The following is a 19831-nucleotide window of genomic DNA, read 5'->3' as shown; positions in this document are numbered from 1 at the left end:
TAAAATGGTTTATTTACACATTTTTTTTATCTGGTCTTACATGGTTTCTATTTACATTATACCAGTTGAGAAACAGACTTTATTACATTGTTTAAAATCCCAGATTTGAATTTAGTAAAATAAAACACGAGAAAATGGTGATTAGATGATTAAACGAATAAATAAAAATTGTTTGAAATTTTTTTAAGACATCGAATGAAATATGTGAGCTTAATGGAAAATACTGGTGCTTTTTCATCACGGGATTTTAAGATGAATGTTCGAGATACTAAAGATCCAGATTGTGGCGGATTACTGATGACCTAACTAATTTATTATCCGATAACTTCTAGAAGAAATAGTGGCCATAGAAATCTTATAAATAAATTTTTCTGTTTCGGATTTTTTTTCCTAAAGTATTCGATTAATTAATAAATTTTGGTAGTATTTTAATAATAAAAATTGTCGTTAAAATTTAATTTTATTCAGCGTGGAGAAATAATTTGAATATTTTTCGTGAAATGATAAAATTGAAATTCGAATATTATCGGTTTGTAAATAAACTGGATGATGTAAATCGATCGTCGAATTTATTTGACTTTCCTTTTGACATTTACACTCTCAGTTAGCGCGTTATTTGTATTCGAAACCATTGCAAAAGTAGAGGAAATTCGTTACGTTGACAATGCATTATAGAATAGATCAGGTTGATCGATCGAATATAAACTTAAAAGTTCACGAAGGATTCGTACGGATCCATCTGTTTTTCTCTATGCTTAAAAGAATTAGATTTTAAAAAGTCTGGCTAAGGATGGAAAGTTAGTTTGGAAGTTCTCATATACAAAATTGAAAATTCAAAACACTGTTCGATTAGGGAAAAAAAGAACATATTACAGACATATAAGTTTACTAAAAAATTCTGTGATCTTTTGAAAAATCTGGCAATGTATCAAAATAAATGGTTTATTCAAACTATAAGAAAAAGGGTCAGTTTTTACATATTATTAAGGGTGCATTTATCTTCCATATATTTATTCAGTATATCCATTCAGAAATGCTGTATTAAAGCCAAAAATATATTAAGATTGCTATTTCGATGAACAAAAACAGGAAAAAAATGGAAAACAGCATTTTTATTACAAATGCATTTGTTTATATTCAGCGTCGCATTTTAAGCTGTTCCGTAGCAGCAGAAGTGGAAATAGAAAACAGTAATAAGAAAATTATTGTATCTTTAAAATTTATTGCGAGATTAAATATTTGATATACGTAATTGAACGAGTGCAGTTTCGTGTATACGTTTTAAAGGTGCATTTAAATGTTTGATTCGATATTTTAAAAACTATATTGTGATATTTCAACTTTGAAAATAATTTTTCATAGATTAAAATAATTCAAAGCATGAAGAAATCAATATATTTACGAAATTGTGTACTTTAGCCTATATAATTTTTTGTATATATATTTTCTAAATGTGAAAATACATTATAAACACTTAAAAATCTTACTTTTATAGTAATTCATGTTTAAATTATATTATTAGTTTCCCTTGCGTGGCAATTGTTCGTATGTATTAAAAAAATCATGAAATTATAGTCACTTACTGTAAGAAATCCTTATTTATTATCATCGATTTAGAAACTAATTAATCAGTTTAGATCGTATAATTTTAATCCCGTCGGCAATTCTTGGCAAGACTCCATTTTGTTTCTTCGACACAACAATTAGGAATTTGCCAAAGTTTGAAATAAAGAATAAATTTTGTTAATAAACCGAAGTATAAATATTAGAGTTGCTTTCTTTTAGTGTTCTGTTTCGAGTACTCTTTGCTGTATTCTTTCTGGTACGTTGCCAGGACAACAGCTCATAGAGTTCTCTTTGTCATAGCAACCGTTACAATTCAAAACATTATATGTCCTTTCTGCCTTAAGAATAAAACTTGAAACTTTCTCGAAAATGGTAAAACATAGGATTTTCTGGTTACTGTCATCGTCAACTGCTGTTGAATTTAAAGGTTTGCATGATTCGCATGAGGTATACGGAATTGCCTGAGGCATTACTTGAGAAGTTTATCTGAAAGAAAGTATCTTGTTGTGAAATTTCCAAATAATTTTCATGTAGTGGTGCCAAATTTTTTTCTTTCTTTGTGATTACAGATTTTGTTATGAATATTACAAAATTCGATGCTGTTAAATATTCAGTCCATATATTTAATGATAAATATAATAATCTATATTTTAGACATATTTTCCTGCTGCTATATTCTTTAGAAAAAAATATATTAATTTATATGTAAAGTAATTTACTCAATAATTTCGATATAAAATTTCAAATTTTAACTACAATTATAGAAAAATTTAATTATAATATTCAACAAATATATTTATGTTTAATATCAAGGTATTTTGTAATGAAAAGTTATTATTTTTTTTTTACTTTAGTAATAAGTTAAAAGACTACGGAAAAATTTTCAAATTATAATTGTTTTTCTTTACTGTAAACTATTTTATAAAATATTTTATGGAAAAAGAAAATTAATATTGTAAAATAAGCAAGAGTATTCAATTAAATATATTAGTTGAATAGTCAAGTCAGTTAAGGTAATTTTAGTTTTATCTAGATTTAAAAATAAAGACTCCAAAAAAAGAAACGTAATATTCAAATTTCCGACTGTTGAATGATTGTTATGAGAAAATAAAGAATTTTCTCATAACAATCCGAATTCGAACTGGAATACCGAAGAGTCCATAATTTTATTTATTTTTCCTTCTATAATAGTTCGGTCGAGCATTTCATTCTCAATCTCTTGGCCATCCACAATGAGATCTAGATGATACTATTGCCGATTAGATTTTCGTCCATAATATTCAAATAAAATTTGTTTCTGTAACTTTACTGTGTGCTAGTGCTTCACTTAATAAATCCAATTCAATTTATTGATCTTGAAATGAAAATTGAATTGTTAACTTTTGAAAGGATTAACAATTTGCACAGAGTAAAAAAATAAATAAATAAATAGGATAAATATTTAAATGTTCTTGTTAACAGTTTCATGTTTAATTTTCAGACAGATCCGTTACGAGTTTAATAGATATAATTTTTAAACTTTTTATTTTTTAGCCTATTTGAATGGTTTAGAATTATTATATCAGCAGTTAAAATTGACATAAGTTAATTGATTGGATTAGTATCAATAAAATCGAAAGCAATTGTTGTTAGTAAGTTATTCGCAGCTAGAAAGTTAACCTCTTTATTAATTGGCTTAAATATTCTCTGACCTTAGGCATAGGCACATGTACAAATTAATCATTGATTACAAGTTAAATTATCCTCATTATTCTTCTATTGGTTGTTTTCTAGCGTAACGATATGAAATAGCTTATCTTGGACCCAAAACCGTTTTTGCTTTATGATAAATGTTATTAATTATAATAATTCGTAATTTAAATTGATGGCGAAAGAATAAAATTTTGATACCTTTAATTTCACAAAAAATGTATACTATGAAAACTAACTTAACCTTATTCTAAATTTTACACTTTGAGTAATTTTCGATTGAATCTTATTCCATGCATTTAGTATCTAGCAAAAATGAAATCTCTAATAATTCCAGAGATTATCATCTGTTCTTTGTGTTGCATTATTTTGGTGAAATTTATAATATATACCTTAAATATAATAATATAATATATGATTTATCAGTAAGCGATAGAATATTTCATTTATTAATTTAATGTAATATATAATAGTGTAATTAATTTTCTAAATGTGAAAATACATTATAAACACTTAAAAATCTTACTTTTATAGTAATTCATGTTTAAATTATATTATTAGTTTCCCTTGCGTGNTGCTTTATGATAAATGTTATTAATTATAATAATTCGTAATTTAAATTGATGGCGAAAGAATAAAATTTTGATACCTTTAATTTCACAAAAAATGTATACTATGAAAACTAACTTAACCTTATTCTAAATTTTACACTTTGAGTAATTTTCGATTGAATCTGATTCCATGCATTTAGTATCTAGCAAAAATGAAATCTCTAATAATTCCAGAGATTATCATCTGTTCTTTGTGTTGCAAATATCGCTATTTAAATTACATATTAATGATAATGTAATTAACTTTTTAACATATAATAAAATTTATAATTTCCTATTCGAAATGTTAATTTTTAAACAATATTTAATTATTTTATCACCAGTTGATAAAGCTTAATTGTGAAAGTGTGAAAGTTTAATATCAACAACAATATAAATACAATACTGTATGTCCTGGAGGAAGTATGGAGAAAACATACTTTGATTTTTCTATTGTGTAATTTGAATATTTGAATATTCTCTTTGAATATATATCTTTGAATATTAAATAGTTTATCGATTATTTGAATTACTCGTACTTTGAGAATATATAGGCTATAAGTTTTTATTATTTATAAAGCTCATATTGACTATTTTTATTTTATCTNAATTTTTTACAAAATATTTATTACTTCACTAAAAAAAAAAATTTGCTGAGTCGACAAAAGATATTTTCAGTATATAAATCTGTGTAAAAAATACTTGAAATAAAATTTTAAAATAATGCATTATTTATTATGCTTATATATTTTACCACCATCACTATAACAATTGTAATGATTTCTTAAATTTATTTCGGTTTATTCAATTTATTTTTTATCATCAATCTTTCAAATTTAATTTCTTTTTTCCTCCATTGAAAAATAAGTTTTGTTTTGATAGAATTTAAACAACTTTTCGAAGATTGAAGTCATTTCGTTGAAGATATTCATACGTTTATTCGAGAGAAAATCGAAAGGAAACCGCGTCTTGTTTAATTTCATACGATTACATTTTAATTGTCATTTTTAAAATGTAGAATAATTAGATAGAGATTTATTTGTTAAAGTCTGCTTTCGTGTATTGAAGATTGCAATTTTGAAAATGTTTCAGAATATAATCACGAAACACAATCGACGTATTATGAATCTAATTCCAGGAGAAAAAACTATAATTAATTTTATTTAAATTTATTTTTTAACTAGTAAAATTAAAGTTAATAAATAATATTACATGCAAATTGTAATATTCGTGTAATCTTTGCAGATTTATTCGTATACTTAGTAAATTCAATTGAACTGTTGTTGATGATTACATTTTCATCTTCCGTATGTTTTAAAAATTCTACATTAGTCCATCCAGGTGAGAAGAATACTTGATTGATACTTAACCAAGAATGTACCTTAGAGAAACAGAACACACTTCATTAAATTACGAGTATTATAAAAGGCGCCGCTAATGTTTTGAGAGGATTTGTTCATAACAATTTATTTTAATATGCAATCGTATAAATAATAAAAATTCAAGTATTTGTACATTAATGTTTACAAATAACGGTATCACTTATTATATTTATTTAATTGTAACTCGTTTGTGTTAAAAGTAATTTACATATTTTTTCCAATCGATTTTTAATTGAGATTATAAATTGCACATTTTTGAATTATCTATTTAAATCGTCTTACGCTATATACAGATTTTTAAGTTTTTTTTCATTTTAGAACTATGTTTGGTTTCTTTTCTACTGTTATATTGTAAAACAATGCCTTTACCACTATGAAACTTATAACAATAACTGTTATATCATTCTCTTGATAAATGCACCAATGTTATGATGTAAATATACTACTTTTAACTGCATCATAAAAGAAAGTTTAATAGAAAACATTTGAAATTATTGAGTATTGCATTTATAATATTCTGGAAAATAATTATTTATTAACAAGTTGAAACAATTCAAAAGTTTAATACAATTGAATCTTTTTAATTTGAACACCGAATGGAATTATACATTTTTGAAAATTAAACTGGTTTTTTGCAAGTTTCTAGTTTGCAAGTTTGAGTATCTGGTGTTCGTCAATGTTCCTGTTCTCTGGCTCTATCACATTTTATTTTCTTTTCCACTTCCTTAATCACTTCAGCTGTTTTATCCAGATAAATCTGTGCTGTACGTTTCATGCTTAGACAGTGTAGAAGCATAGCTAAACAACTCTAATGTGTCACTAAAACTGTGAAACACGTGAGATTTCACATACTCCCAAGGATTTTACAGAGCACGTACTGTACATTTTGGAAAATCCTCGACACGCACTCATTCTTGGAACCGGTGACCATATGCTACTTTATCTTTTCCAGTTTATTCTTGAGATACGAGATGTACTAACTAGATAATAAATTATCTACATTTGTACTAATTGTAGCAAATTCGAATTAACCGTATTTTTAATACTAATTTAAATATTCGAAAAGGATTTACAAACATTCTCATTCAAAAAAGCTTCGACTATTTTGTGAACGATAAAAATAACAATTTGACAAATAATAATAAATTATTTAAATTTATATTCAGTATATTGCTTTTTATAAATATAAAAATATAAATTAATTTATAAATTATTTTGCATAGCAGCACAAAACTTCATTAATAAGTCATGTTGTGAATACGCTCGGAATATGAAATATGATTTCTGATTGCTCTTTGATATTTTCCTTTCTTTTGAAATTTAATTATTTGTCTGGATAATATATTAATTGTAAATCATTATGTAAAATCAGAAAATCGATTAAGGTTTATGTACTTGTGGTGTAAAATTTACTTATTTGAAGTAATAATTGTCTTATCGTCATTAACAAGTTTTGAAAAATTGAATAACCAGATTAACATTTAGGTCTTATTTTTCAATTATTTCATTTTTGTAATGAAATTAAAACATATTTACTTTAAGCGTTTACAATTGAAAATTATTAATGTAAAATAATTTACTAAATTATTTAATTTATTTTTTGTTTTGTTTTTTTTTTAACTCGACATATCTGATTTTATTATTTTCTAAAATATGGCGAATCTTTAATTATGTAAAATCACTTATAAAATTTTTAAAAGCGAGCGCTGCTTTGTGGCCAGTTCAATACAAATATCAAAGAGAAGGAATCTTTCTCAAGGGAAATATTTTTCATCGATCGAGAATAATATGCAGACACCACACCCCGATCTTTTCACTCGCAACCATATACAGACAACCAATATTGCTATTTTAGTGAATGTTACCAATATATTTTTCTTCTTACTGTTCCTATAAAGTTTTTATATAAATATGCTATAAATTGCGATTTTTAAATCGATTTTTTCAAAGCTGCATTCTTTTGAAATCGTTCTTCTTTCCATTCGTCGAATAGTGAAATAGTGAAATGTATTCACTGGATAGTGAATATATTTAAATATTTTTCTCCTATTTTAGGAAAAACAAAGTTATCTTTAATATGAATTTACATGAAATATTTAATAGCTGATGTTTTATTTTTCTAAATTTGTACCGATATTATTTTTCCTAGGTTTTATATGGATTGACACTACTATCGAATGAAGTCGAGTTTATATTTTTCATGTAAATAATCTTTAAAGTACCTGAAATGGAAACTGTGTAAAAAAGGATAGGTATACTCTTGCCTTATTTAAAGAAACCATTCTGGGAATAGAGCAGGTCAATTGGGAATAAAAATTCTCAATGCGACTTAATAGAACTTTAAATCTGTATTGGTCGCTTACCATTAGACTAATTGTTCTATCATCTACATTTTATATTAAACATTAAGTTTTTATAAATTCTACTATTAAGTATCTAAATTTATCTTATAGAAAAATAGAAACAGTGAAATTTCAGGTAAATACTATTATATGGATATTATTTAAAAAAGAATAAAATAGAACGCGAAACCGTATCGTTTAATAGCTTCTAGTTTATAATTAAATGAAGAACAAAGGAAAAAAGTAATTTCGTGAAAAATTTATTAAATGTTTTATTTAATGAATTCAAGTTATATTCCTTTTACTTTATTAAAAGCAGAAAAATATTCATTACTTATATAATATCAACATAAAGAATGTACTGTACTTCATATTTTAGGAATAATTAATGATGTCAGAAGGGAAATTGAATTTGAAAATAGTCAACCGAAAAAGTAATATGTTTATAGGTATATAGGAATAAATCAACAGTGAAAATGTTCTTTTTTTTTATTTTGTTGAAATAATTGTTTTTGTCTTTTCAAGTTATATTTGTCGATTATTAATTGTATATCGTAAAATATAATACAAAGAAGCGAAATCATTTTATTACATCTGAAGCTATCGTTTCATGATATTAATGGAAATAAAATCAATAATAAAAATAATAANATTTATTTTTTACTTTATTTACTGCCAGTTCAATTAAAACAGTAGAGATAATAGATTATAAAATAGATAAATTATCCAGTTATTTCTGGTTTTAAATGTTCAGGTTTAATGCATACAACACAAGGGCAATTATTTATCAGTAAATTATAAATGTTTAAAACTATTGATCTTTAATAATTTTGAATAATTTTCAGTTATTTAATTAGAGTAATTTGTTGCAACTTTATATCTAGTAGCGTATTTTTCAAATAAATAGATTAGATTGATTATGCATGACATATTACGCAATGAAATGTACGGCCGTAAATAGTAAATATAAGTTGTTTGCCTTTACAGGTTTGATCTGCAGTAAGTCAGCCCGCACAGTCAAAAGATTGTAAACAAAATCTCGTTTTGATATAGCGGAATCTTGTGAAAAATTACGAGAGATGCGTTCAGATTCGAATCCAACCCTCCTATTGCGATGATTTACTTTCCCGGTTGTTATGTATATAACAGAGGAAAGTATTGTAATCCTGACAAATTTGACCCTCCTGGTTTTTGCATATCTCGACATTTCGAGACCCTTTGAACCCCGAAAATTCGTATTATAATTCTTCAATGTATTTCATACTTTATTATATTTATTATAAGTAGTAGCAGTACAGTGTAATATATCTTTTAGAATTTGAAATTTCTTAATGCTTAAAATATAAATATAATAATATTTTATTAATTTAATGAAATTATTGAGTGTTCGTGATCGATATTTAAATCGCGATTAAATAAGCTGTTAGTCATCAGTCAATAATACCTTTATAGCTACTAAACTTTTGTCGTTCGCTGCACTTTCATTAAAACGATTAAGTATTGTAGCGTAATGATCTATTGCTTCACTGTAATGTATTATATTAACTCTGATGTCAATACGTGATCGTGTTTGTCAAGAATTTTAATTTAAAGTACCTTCGAGAACATTATCCATGCATATGTATTATCCATACTTCTTAACAGAGGTAAGTTATATACCTCTATCAAACATTATGGTGCTAGACTTTCTTCCTCTGAATAATTGAGTTCTTGAGTACAGTAAATTTCTTAATCCGTAAAAAGAATCAATGAGATATTTTCGATAAGACAGCATTTAATCTTAAAAAAATTTATGAGAATAAGCAAAAACCTTACTGAAAGTATCTTAATTGAAGAATATATGCCGTATTATTTATAATTATATTTAATTGAATAATTATTTAATTTGAGCCAAGAAATTAATGAAATAAAACAGAGAAATTTAAATAATGCAATTTAACACACTACTTTTTTCTTATTTTAAAATAAAATAAAATGGTTTATTTACACATTTTTTTTATCTGGTCTTACATGGTTTCTATTTACATTATACCAGTTGAGAAACAGACTTTATTACATTGTTTAAAATCCCAGATTTGAATTTAGTAAAATAAAACACGAGAAAATGGTGATTAGATGATTAAACGAATAAATAAAAATTGTTTGAAATTTTTTTAAGACATCGAATGAAATATGTGAGCTTAATGGAAAATACTGGTGCTTTTTCATCACGGGATTTTAAGATGAATGTTCGAGATACTAAAGATCCAGATTGTGGCGGATTACTGATGACCTAACTAATTTATTATCCGATAACTTCTAGAAGAAATAGTGGCCATAGAAATCTTATAAATAAATTTTTCTGTTTCGGATTTTTTTTCCTAAAGTATTCGATTAATTAATAAATTTTGGTAGTATTTTAATAATAAAAATTGTCGTTAAAATTTAATTTTATTCAGCGTGGAGAAATAATTTGAATATTTTTCGTGAAATGATAAAATTGAAATTCGAATATTATCGGTTTGTAAATAAACTGGATGATGTAAATCGATCGTCGAATTTATTTGACTTTCCTTTTGACATTTACACTCTCAGTTAGCGCGTTATTTGTATTCGAAACCATTGCAAAAGTAGAGGAAATTCGTTACGTTGACAATGCATTATAGAATAGATCAGGTTGATCGATCGAATATAAACTTAAAAGTTCACGAAGGATTCGTACGGATCCATCTGTTTTTCTCTATGCTTAAAAGAATTAGATTTTAAAAAGTCTGGCTAAGGATGGAAAGTTAGTTTGGAAGTTCTCATATACAAAATTGAAAATTCAAAACACTGTTCGATTAGGGAAAAAAAGAACATATTACAGACATATAAGTTTACTAAAAAATTCTGTGATCTTTTGAAAAATCTGGCAATGTATCAAAATAAATGGTTTATTCAAACTATAAGAAAAAGGGTCAGTTTTTACATATTATTAAGGGTGCATTTATCTTCCATATATTTATTCAGTATATCCATTCAGAAATGCTGTATTAAAGCCAAAAATATATTAAGATTGCTATTTCGATGAACAAAAACAGGAAAAAAATGGAAAACAGCATTTTTATTACAAATGCATTTGTTTATATTCAGCGTCGCATTTTAAGCTGTTCCGTAGCAGCAGAAGTGGAAATAGAAAACAGTAATAAGAAAATTATTGTATCTTTAAAATTTATTGCGAGATTAAATATTTGATATACGTAATTGAACGAGTGCAGTTTCGTGTATACGTTTTAAAGGTGCATTTAAATGTTTGATTCGATATTTTAAAAACTATATTGTGATATTTCAACTTTGAAAATAATTTTTCATAGATTAAAATAATTCAAAGCATGAAGAAATCAATATATTTACGAAATTGTGTACTTTAGCCTATATAATTTTTTGTATATATATTTTCTAAATGTGAATTTCTTTACACAAAAAATGTAACATACTGCTGTGAAAAATTATGATAAAATAAGAATGCTTTTTCGTTGTAGTCTACGTCGTTACTAGGTCTTTTTACTAATTGTTAACAAGGATTCCTGAAATGTTTTTGGTGAATACACCCCAATTAGGAAAGCTGTTTATCAGTAGAGACATATGAATCTAGTGTTCTCACTGTTTCATGCGGATAATGTATTTTTGCTAATGTTAATTTATTATATAAGATCACGTTTTCTATCTTGAATAATTATATTAATTAAATTTGTTAAAATATAAATATATAGACTATATTTACTGATGATTATTGTTTTTTATTAAAAATAAAAATGAATTAAGAAAATTTTACAATATTATAAACATATGAATGACTACATAATGAAAACTTTTGTTATAATGAATCACCATTATCGACATTAAATTAATTAATAAAAAAATACAATTGAAAATGATTAGAAAATTCCATGTTAATTTAATAAAATATAATTCCATGAAGTCATGTCTTTATATTTGTAATTTTATGGATCTACAATAAAATTAAAATTCCTTTAATTTGTAATGGCGAGTTCTGGTGGCGTTATAAATTTAAGTCTTTGTATGTTTTAAATATGTCTTCATTTGAAAACATTTATATTTATCATTCTAAACAAAGTTTAGCAATTTTGGTAATGTTTTTCAACATCTTGTTTTTTAGAGAAATTAAATTAAAGAAGTTAGAAAAATCAATTGGGAAATTTGCATGAAGAAGTAATTGCCGCTTTCTTAATTGAATATAAACAATAATAGTGATAAACAATTGTTTTTAAAGTCATAATCAATGAAATAATAATAATTACTAGAATTTCATTACACTCAAAAGTAATTTGGTTTTAGTTGAGAAGAAAAATAAACGATAAAGTGATTCTAATACCATACAGTAATTTTAATTACTATTTTTTGGCTAAAAACGTGATATCCGCTTATTGTAATCAATTTTGGACTCGCCGATGTTAATGATAATTAGCTACTGATAACATCAAGCGGAATAAATAAATAAAAGTGTAAATAGTGGAAATTCTTGTTTTATTGACTCTGACATTTACAGGACACGTCAAAGCAATTTAAAAAATATATAGCTTGACGAGTTATTAATTGTAATTATTAATACTAATTAACAGTAATTCATCCAGCGTATAATTTAAACTACTGTACCACGAACAAATAAATATTGTTATCAGCCACATGTTGAGGTTAACATTACTAAAACACCGCTTGGAAATGTTTATTTATCGGAAGATAATAATTAAAAGTTCTATAAATGTATTTTAACTTTAAGGTTATCATAACTAGCATGCCCCAAAACATTTAACGATTGTTAGCAATATCTGTGATTACAATTTATTTATTTTTCATAAAAGTTTATAAATGGTAAATTAAAATATATATTTCTGTAGACTACAGAGTTTACTAACAATAATTGTAAGACAAATGTATAAATGTCATTTTCTCATAAATAATATTATGGTGTTGATGTGTGATGTTACTATACTATACTGTACAGTACAGTATAGTAAATGTGATGCTCTGTTGATACCGCTACTAAAAATAACTGTTTTATAGTAATTGTATGATGTTAATGTACAGTACTTTATCTGTGATTTCAAAAAAATCTCCGAAGATGACACGTAAACATGCAATATTGCTGTTTTTCACATAATTATATAAAATTCGTAATTAAGGTTAAAAGTATTTAGAACTTTTGTGTAGTATATGTGGTATGACACCTGTAGAAGAAAGAACTACAAACAAAATAAATATCTTACTCATTTTTCATTGATGTTTAATTTCTTGGATGAGTTCGCTCTGCTTATTGATTTTACCAGTGTAAATATTTCCTATATTGTGATACTTCGAAAGTTAATTATTGTATTACTTACATTGGTTTGTATTCTTGGCAATTATACGAAATGAGCTTCATAAACTCATTTTTAGAATCTTTTTTTTGATCAATAATCGATTAAAATCATATTAAGCATTTTAAATCATTAAACTGTTTAAAAGCTATTCTCGCTCCTTCCCTCCTAAATCGAATTGTTTTTATAGGTAACGAAAAAAACCGATAGCTATTTCTAATTATCGAAGCATATTTAAATTGCAATTAAGAGTTAATGATGTTCTAACTTATTTCGTAAAGATTGAACAATCTTTATTAATGCTTTATTAGTCGATGGTTCTCGTCATCATACAAGATGTTCACAAAGGCATTCTTAACAGCAAGAGTTTGAAATTAATATTTTAATGATAAAAATAGATATGTGGTATATTAAAATCGTATTATCTAAGTTAAATTGTTTATATAGTTAATATCTGCTGAGAGACGGCTTAGAAAATAGCAGTGAAGTAACAAAATCACGGAAATGTTTTAAAAAGATGGTATATTGACTTATGAAGTAATTTCATCTTTCTCTCCAGTTTCAGTCCATTTCAAAATCTTTTCTCGAAGAAACTGTAAGCTGAACGTGTTAATATCTACATCGTTTTCGAAAAACCATTTGCTGATATTCAAAAAAAAAATTATTGAAGTCAAAATTAGACATTCGACTTGACTCCGTAAAGTCTTTCTGGTTTCTGAAGTCTGAAATGAGTTTCGTAGTCGTCATTTACGGTCTAATGCTGGACCGAACAATGCTTTTATGGTTACTGAACCGTATGTCTAAAGTCATGGAAATAGTTTAGTACTGCATAAATAAACCGAATTCTAAAACCATTGTATAGCGTTAAAAAGAAACTATTTTAAGATGTATAGAGGTTTGTATATCTTCTTTGCGGTAAGAATTTGCATCATCACTTTAATAGGAAGTTCTGACACAAGATTGAATATTCTAGAATTTTTTCTTTATGTTCATAACAGTAATTGCCAGGTATCTTATACTATGTTTCATTAATAATGAGTATCTAATTAAGTAAGGAGGTATAAATATTTCATAGATGAAATGTTGATATGATAAAAGTAGTAAATTAAAAGTTTTTTTTTCTTCTGGATATTATGGTTTTTATCTTCTTCATTAGTTCCCTCATGATAAGCATCAAAGCAACTATGCAAACAAGTTGTTCGATTATAAATAAGATTTTAATCTACCAAAAAGGCAATTATGCTATCGGAGTACTTCTCCTTTAAATGAATCTTGCTGATTAAATTGTTTCTCATTAAACTATATCTTCCTTTTAAAATAGATTATAAATTAGAACAGAACAAATTAAAAAGCAAAAAGAGGATCTTGTCAAAATGAAGAAAAAAATATCTAAATTTACAATAATCTTATTGTAATAATATATGAAAATTTGTACATTTTTTAAAATATATAAAGCACATTGTACACATTAAACTAGATTTACTCATATCTTATTTAGAAAAGTGATTAAATTTAATTGTTTCTTTTCTCCTGTTCAAATAATTTAGATATACTGAAATACTCTAATTTTAAAACATGTTTTGCTAAAAAAAAATAATGAAAAATTATTTAATGGAAGAAACATTTTGTTTTTAATTTATCGACATTGCCAGCTTCTCATTTTTTATAGTCTTTCGAATTATATTTAGTTTTTAATAAGGTAACGAAAAAGATATAAAAAATTGCGTTATCTCTCTTTTTGCATTATTTAATTATAGATAACAAAAAATTAATACGTTTCCAGTTATTTTCTATTAAAAAATAATTTTGCTTTTTTTTTTAGTTTTTGAAAATTTTTCAGATTAAGTTACTTCTAACTTTGAAGTTTTTTTTTTAACTCGACATATCTGATTTTATTATTTTCTAAAATATGGCGAATCTTTAATTATGTAAAATCACTTATAAAATTTTTAAAAGCGAGCGCTGCTTTGTGGCCAGTTCAATACAAATATCAAAGAGAAGGAATCTTTCTCAAGGGAAATATTTTTCATCGATCGAGAATAATATGCAGACACCACACCCCGATCTTTTCACTCGCAACCATATACAGACAACCAATATTGCTATTTTAGTGAATGTTACCAATATATTTTTCTTCTTACTGTTCCTATAAAGTTTTTATATAAATATGCTATAAATTGCGATTTTTAAATCGATTTTTTCAAAGCTGCATTCTTTTGAAATCGTTCTTCTTTCCATTCGTCGAATAGTGAAATAGTGAAATGTATTCACTGGATAGTGAATATATTTAAATATTTTTCTCCTATTTTAGGAAAAACAAAGTTATCTTTAATATGAATTTACATGAAATATTTAATAGCTGATGTTTTATTTTTCTAAATTTGTACCGATATTATTTTTCCTAGGTTTTATATGGATTGACACTACTATCGAATGAAGTCGAGTTTATATTTTTCATGTAAATAATCTTTAAAGTACCTGAAATGGAAACTGTGTAAAAAAGGATAGGTATACTCTTGCCTTATTTAAAGAAACCATTCTGGGAATAGAGCAGGTCAATTGGGAATAAAAATTCTCAATGCGACTTAATAGAACTTTAAATCTGTATTGGTCGCTTACCATTAGACTAATTGTTCTATCATCTACATTTTATATTAAACATTAAGTTTTTATAAATTCTACTATTAAGTATCTAAATTTATCTTATAGAAAAATAGAAACAGTGAAATTTCAGGTAAATACTATTATATGGATATTATTTAAAAAAGAATAAAATAGAACGCGAAACCGTATCGTTTAATAGCTTCTAGTTTATAATTAAATGAAGAACAAAGGAAAAAAGTAATTTCGTGAAAAATTTATTAAATGTTTTATTTAATGAATTCAAGTTATATTCCTTTTACTTTATTAAAAGCAGAAAAATATTCATTACTTATATAATATCAACATAAAGAATGTACTGTACTTCATATTTTAGGAATAATTAATGATGTCAGAAGGGAAATTGAATTTGAAAATAGTCAACCGAAAAAGTAATATGTTTATAGGTATATAGGAATAAATCAACAGTGAAAATGTTCTTTTTTTTTATTTTGTTGAAATAATTGTTTTTGTCTTTTCAAGTTATATTTGTCGATTATTAATTGTATATCGTAAAATATAATACAAAGAAGCGAAATCATTTTATTACATCTGAAGCTATCGTTTCATGATATTAATGGAAATAAAATCAATAATAAAAATAATAAATTAGAATTTTCATATAAAGTAAAAAAGAAAAAATCCGGACAGGATCAGAAATTCAGTTTTACAAATGTGTTTACTTATCTTTCTTTTGTTTTAATAAAGTCATTTTCTGTATGAAAATATATTTCCAGTCTTGCTTAATATTGAAACTTTGAATAATATTTACTTTAGTAACAATGTCATACCTTACATAAAAAATATTTAGAAGATAATGCAAAAATATTGATGATATTTGGCTTCCTTCTTGCAAGAATCCATTTCTAATCTATTATTTCTGCTCTGTTTTGCTGGTATTACACAATTTTTGTTTATAAATAATGTTTTTACATCTTAAAATATTAAAAGGCATGGAAAAGTTATAAGTAATCTCAGAAATAAAAAATATATATATGTACTCAAATGTCAAATTAATTTAATGCAAAAAGATTTGAAAAATAGCATACAAGTAAAAATCAAAATAATATTGTTGCAAAATTTTGAAGATTTTTACTAATTAAAAAAAACTTAAAAGGAGAAAAAAGATTCTCGAAATGTAAAAATATAGTAAAAATATATATTTTTTTAATTATTTAAAAATGAATATTGCATAGCATTTCATTTCAGAATTTTTGGAATTTAACAGTTTCTTTAATAATAAATTATCATTATATACATTAGTAAATTACTTTATGAAATGTTTTAAGGACAAAGTAAAGTTATATATACTGTATAGCCAATAAATCGATAAAGTAAGATTAAAAATGTAAATGTATATACATATAAATTTTTAAAATCGTTCGTTTTTTTACTAATTTATATCAATTAATTGGCAACGAGCTTTAACAAAATCTCTCTCACTAGAAGTCCATTAAATCGAAAATTTATTATATTTGTTTTCTTTTGTCCACAAATATTCTGATTATAATTGAATTTCAATAACATTTTAGATTTTTAAAAATGTATATATTATATGTAATAAATCTAAGATTTACTATGATTTAAAATATATATATATAAATTTTAAAAATTTAGTGAGAGAGGTTTTGTTAAAGTTCGTTGCCATTAAATTGATAAAGTATATTTAACATTTACAATATCAAATACCAGTATGAAACAAATTTTAGTATAGGAAACATTATTTTATCTAAAATATATTTATAATTACATTAGGGGAGATCGGGGCAACTTCGGCATGCGGGGTAAGTTTGTCAAGCGCTTTTTTTAAAAAACAAATTAAAAGGAGACTTTGGTTATAGGTTAGGCAGTTGAGTTTTATTGGTGGCTTGTTGAGTGTAGTGTTTTTATTGTTCTCCAACAAGCGTAGTTGAATTATCAAGCAAATTTTCATTTTCGTTCAATTCCATATAATATTTTTTTTCCATTTATATTGAATTGGCAGGTTTTGTTATAATTCCATGATAACGAAAGTTACTTTTCCTGTTAGAAGGATGTAACTTCAACTTATTCACGTGGCCAGATCGTGGCTTGGCATTCTGTTCTCAGGGTTGTACTTAATGTTTCGAAATCATGACTAGCGGGGTAAGATCGGCAACATAAAGCCACATTAGAAGCAAAGGATAAAAATCAAACAGATGATAAATGAAAACATGTTTGCATTTGTTATTCATGTATATATGTCTTTGAACTTGCATTTCGTTGTAATAATATTAAATGGGTGTTGGATTTGTATTTCTTTGTTTTAATAGTGAATTCCAACTTATACATTGTTAATAACATAATTTTATATACGTGCCTATCTTGCCCCATTACTGTTGCCCCTATACCAGGGGCAACTTTAATAAAAATAATTAAAATAATTACAACTTTACAAAAAGAGAGAAGTTGCCGATCTTGCCCCTATACCCGGGGCAACTTCGTCAATTTCTCTCTTCTTGTAAAGTTGTAATTATTTTAATTATTTTTATTTCCAAACTGATTTTAACCAGTTCTATAGTAAGGTAACATTCCAATAGACAATATGCAAAGCTTTTTTTTCAGTTTACAGCAGTATTTATTACACAAAATTTAAGTAAAGCTTAACATGCCGATCTTGCCCCGATCTCCCCTATACATTAAAAATTATTCTAAATTCATCACAAGCATTGCTTTTTTATATTTACATTTTACTTTGCTGTATTTTTATTTTACATTTCCTACTCCCTTAGAGATTTGTACTATTATGACACATTAATTAAATAATTTAAATATAAATTATTTAATTAATGTATTATAATAGTACATTTATCTATATCATATAAGATTAATTGGATCATTTCTTATCAATAAAAAATATTGATAAGAAATGATCCAATTAATCTTTTAAAAAGTACACCGTAAAAGTTTCAAATATGTATTGTATTTCTTTGCAGTAGATCAACATTTGGATACAGATAAAATATCTTAATCATGAGCTACTGTTAGATTATTTTGCTTATTACAGAAGTTATGTGAAAAATGTTCTTTTGTTATCAATTCATCTTTTGAACTGCTTTATTTAGAAATCTTTGGCAAAGAATTTTGTAAAAATGAATAAAAAATGAACTTTTCTTTACGAGTAGTCAGTATTTACTTGACTTCTATCGCTCTGGTGCTGTAGTTGGGAAACTCAAATGGATTCGGTCCAGAAAAATCACTTCATTAAATCGAAGAAATGCTGTGCATTTAACTATGAAACACTCGTTTAATAAAAGAAATACTATATTACGTTTAAAATATATTTGCTGTAAAAGTTTGTGAATAGGCATATCATTTCTCATTTTTTATGTTTTGGTATGATTTTGACTATCAGGATTGATTTTTTTAAAAACATATCCATTGCCAGTTTTAGGGAAATCAGAGTTAATATAAAAAACTTTAATATACTCTTTAAAAATTGTGTGGGCGTGTTGAATTATTATCTATTATTTTATGTGTGTTTTAATATTTGAGAGATTACTTTTGATTTAAAAAGGTATGGTTGTTTAATTGACGCTTAGATATAAGGTTTGATGTAAGTTAATTCATAACACATTTTCAATAAAAATATGAAACTTTATTTGTTAAACTTGTTTGTATCCTTTACGATTCTTTAAAGTTTAAACAGTATTTTTTCGATCTTGAATATCAGACTGTTTTAACTTAACGAGCAATGAATTCAGTCTGTATTAAATAAACTTTCACAAAATAAATAATTTTTTTGCCTTTTCAGAATTGCGATTATTAAAAATATTTTTTATTAAATATATAAAGAAAGACTAAGAGGTTCTGCCTTTATGAACTTAATATAGAATTTTTCTGCCAATTTGCAAATCTATGTTTTTTATGCACATTATAAATATTATCTTGTCTGATATTCAATGTATTATCGCCAAAACTGTTAGCTTTTACGTGGTTTTTCTCTCTGCAGTCTTTGTATCTGTATTTAATTTGTTATATGCTTTAAGGTTTGAAATCTGTTGAAACAGTCGTTTTATTTTATAACAAAATATATTTTAACAGAACAGTTTTAGAGTTTTTCCATTTAAATACTAAGTAATAGGGAAATTTGTATAGTTTTAAATCGTATTGTAATGTTTTCAGGATTATCGGAAATCTGTTTAAATTACGTAAAGTTTTGAAGTATTATAAAGAAGTTATATATTTAATCATTAAATTTTATCTAAAATAAAGGATTTTATATTATATTAATAAATAAATTTATTAAATACAAATTTTTCGTACTT

The 19831-nt window shown here is 25.1% G+C and overlaps 1 protein-coding gene across 4 annotated transcripts in view; it reads left to right on the top strand.

Moving 5' to 3' along the window:
- The window catches only part of LOC111627938 (apoptosis-stimulating of p53 protein 2-like), a 48286-nt gene that overhangs the window by 16988 nt on the left and 11467 nt on the right, over positions 1-19831 (top strand). The window lies entirely within an intron of this gene.

Source organism: Centruroides sculpturatus, unplaced genomic scaffold (genome assembly GCF_000671375.1).
Source record: "Centruroides sculpturatus isolate CEXI.00-Female unplaced genomic scaffold, Cexi_2.0 scaffold230, whole genome shotgun sequence".
Lineage (NCBI taxonomy): Eukaryota > Metazoa > Arthropoda > Arachnida > Scorpiones > Buthidae > Centruroides > Centruroides sculpturatus.
Note: the sequence above shows the minus strand (reverse complement) of the source record. Positions and strands in the feature narration are given on the sequence as shown.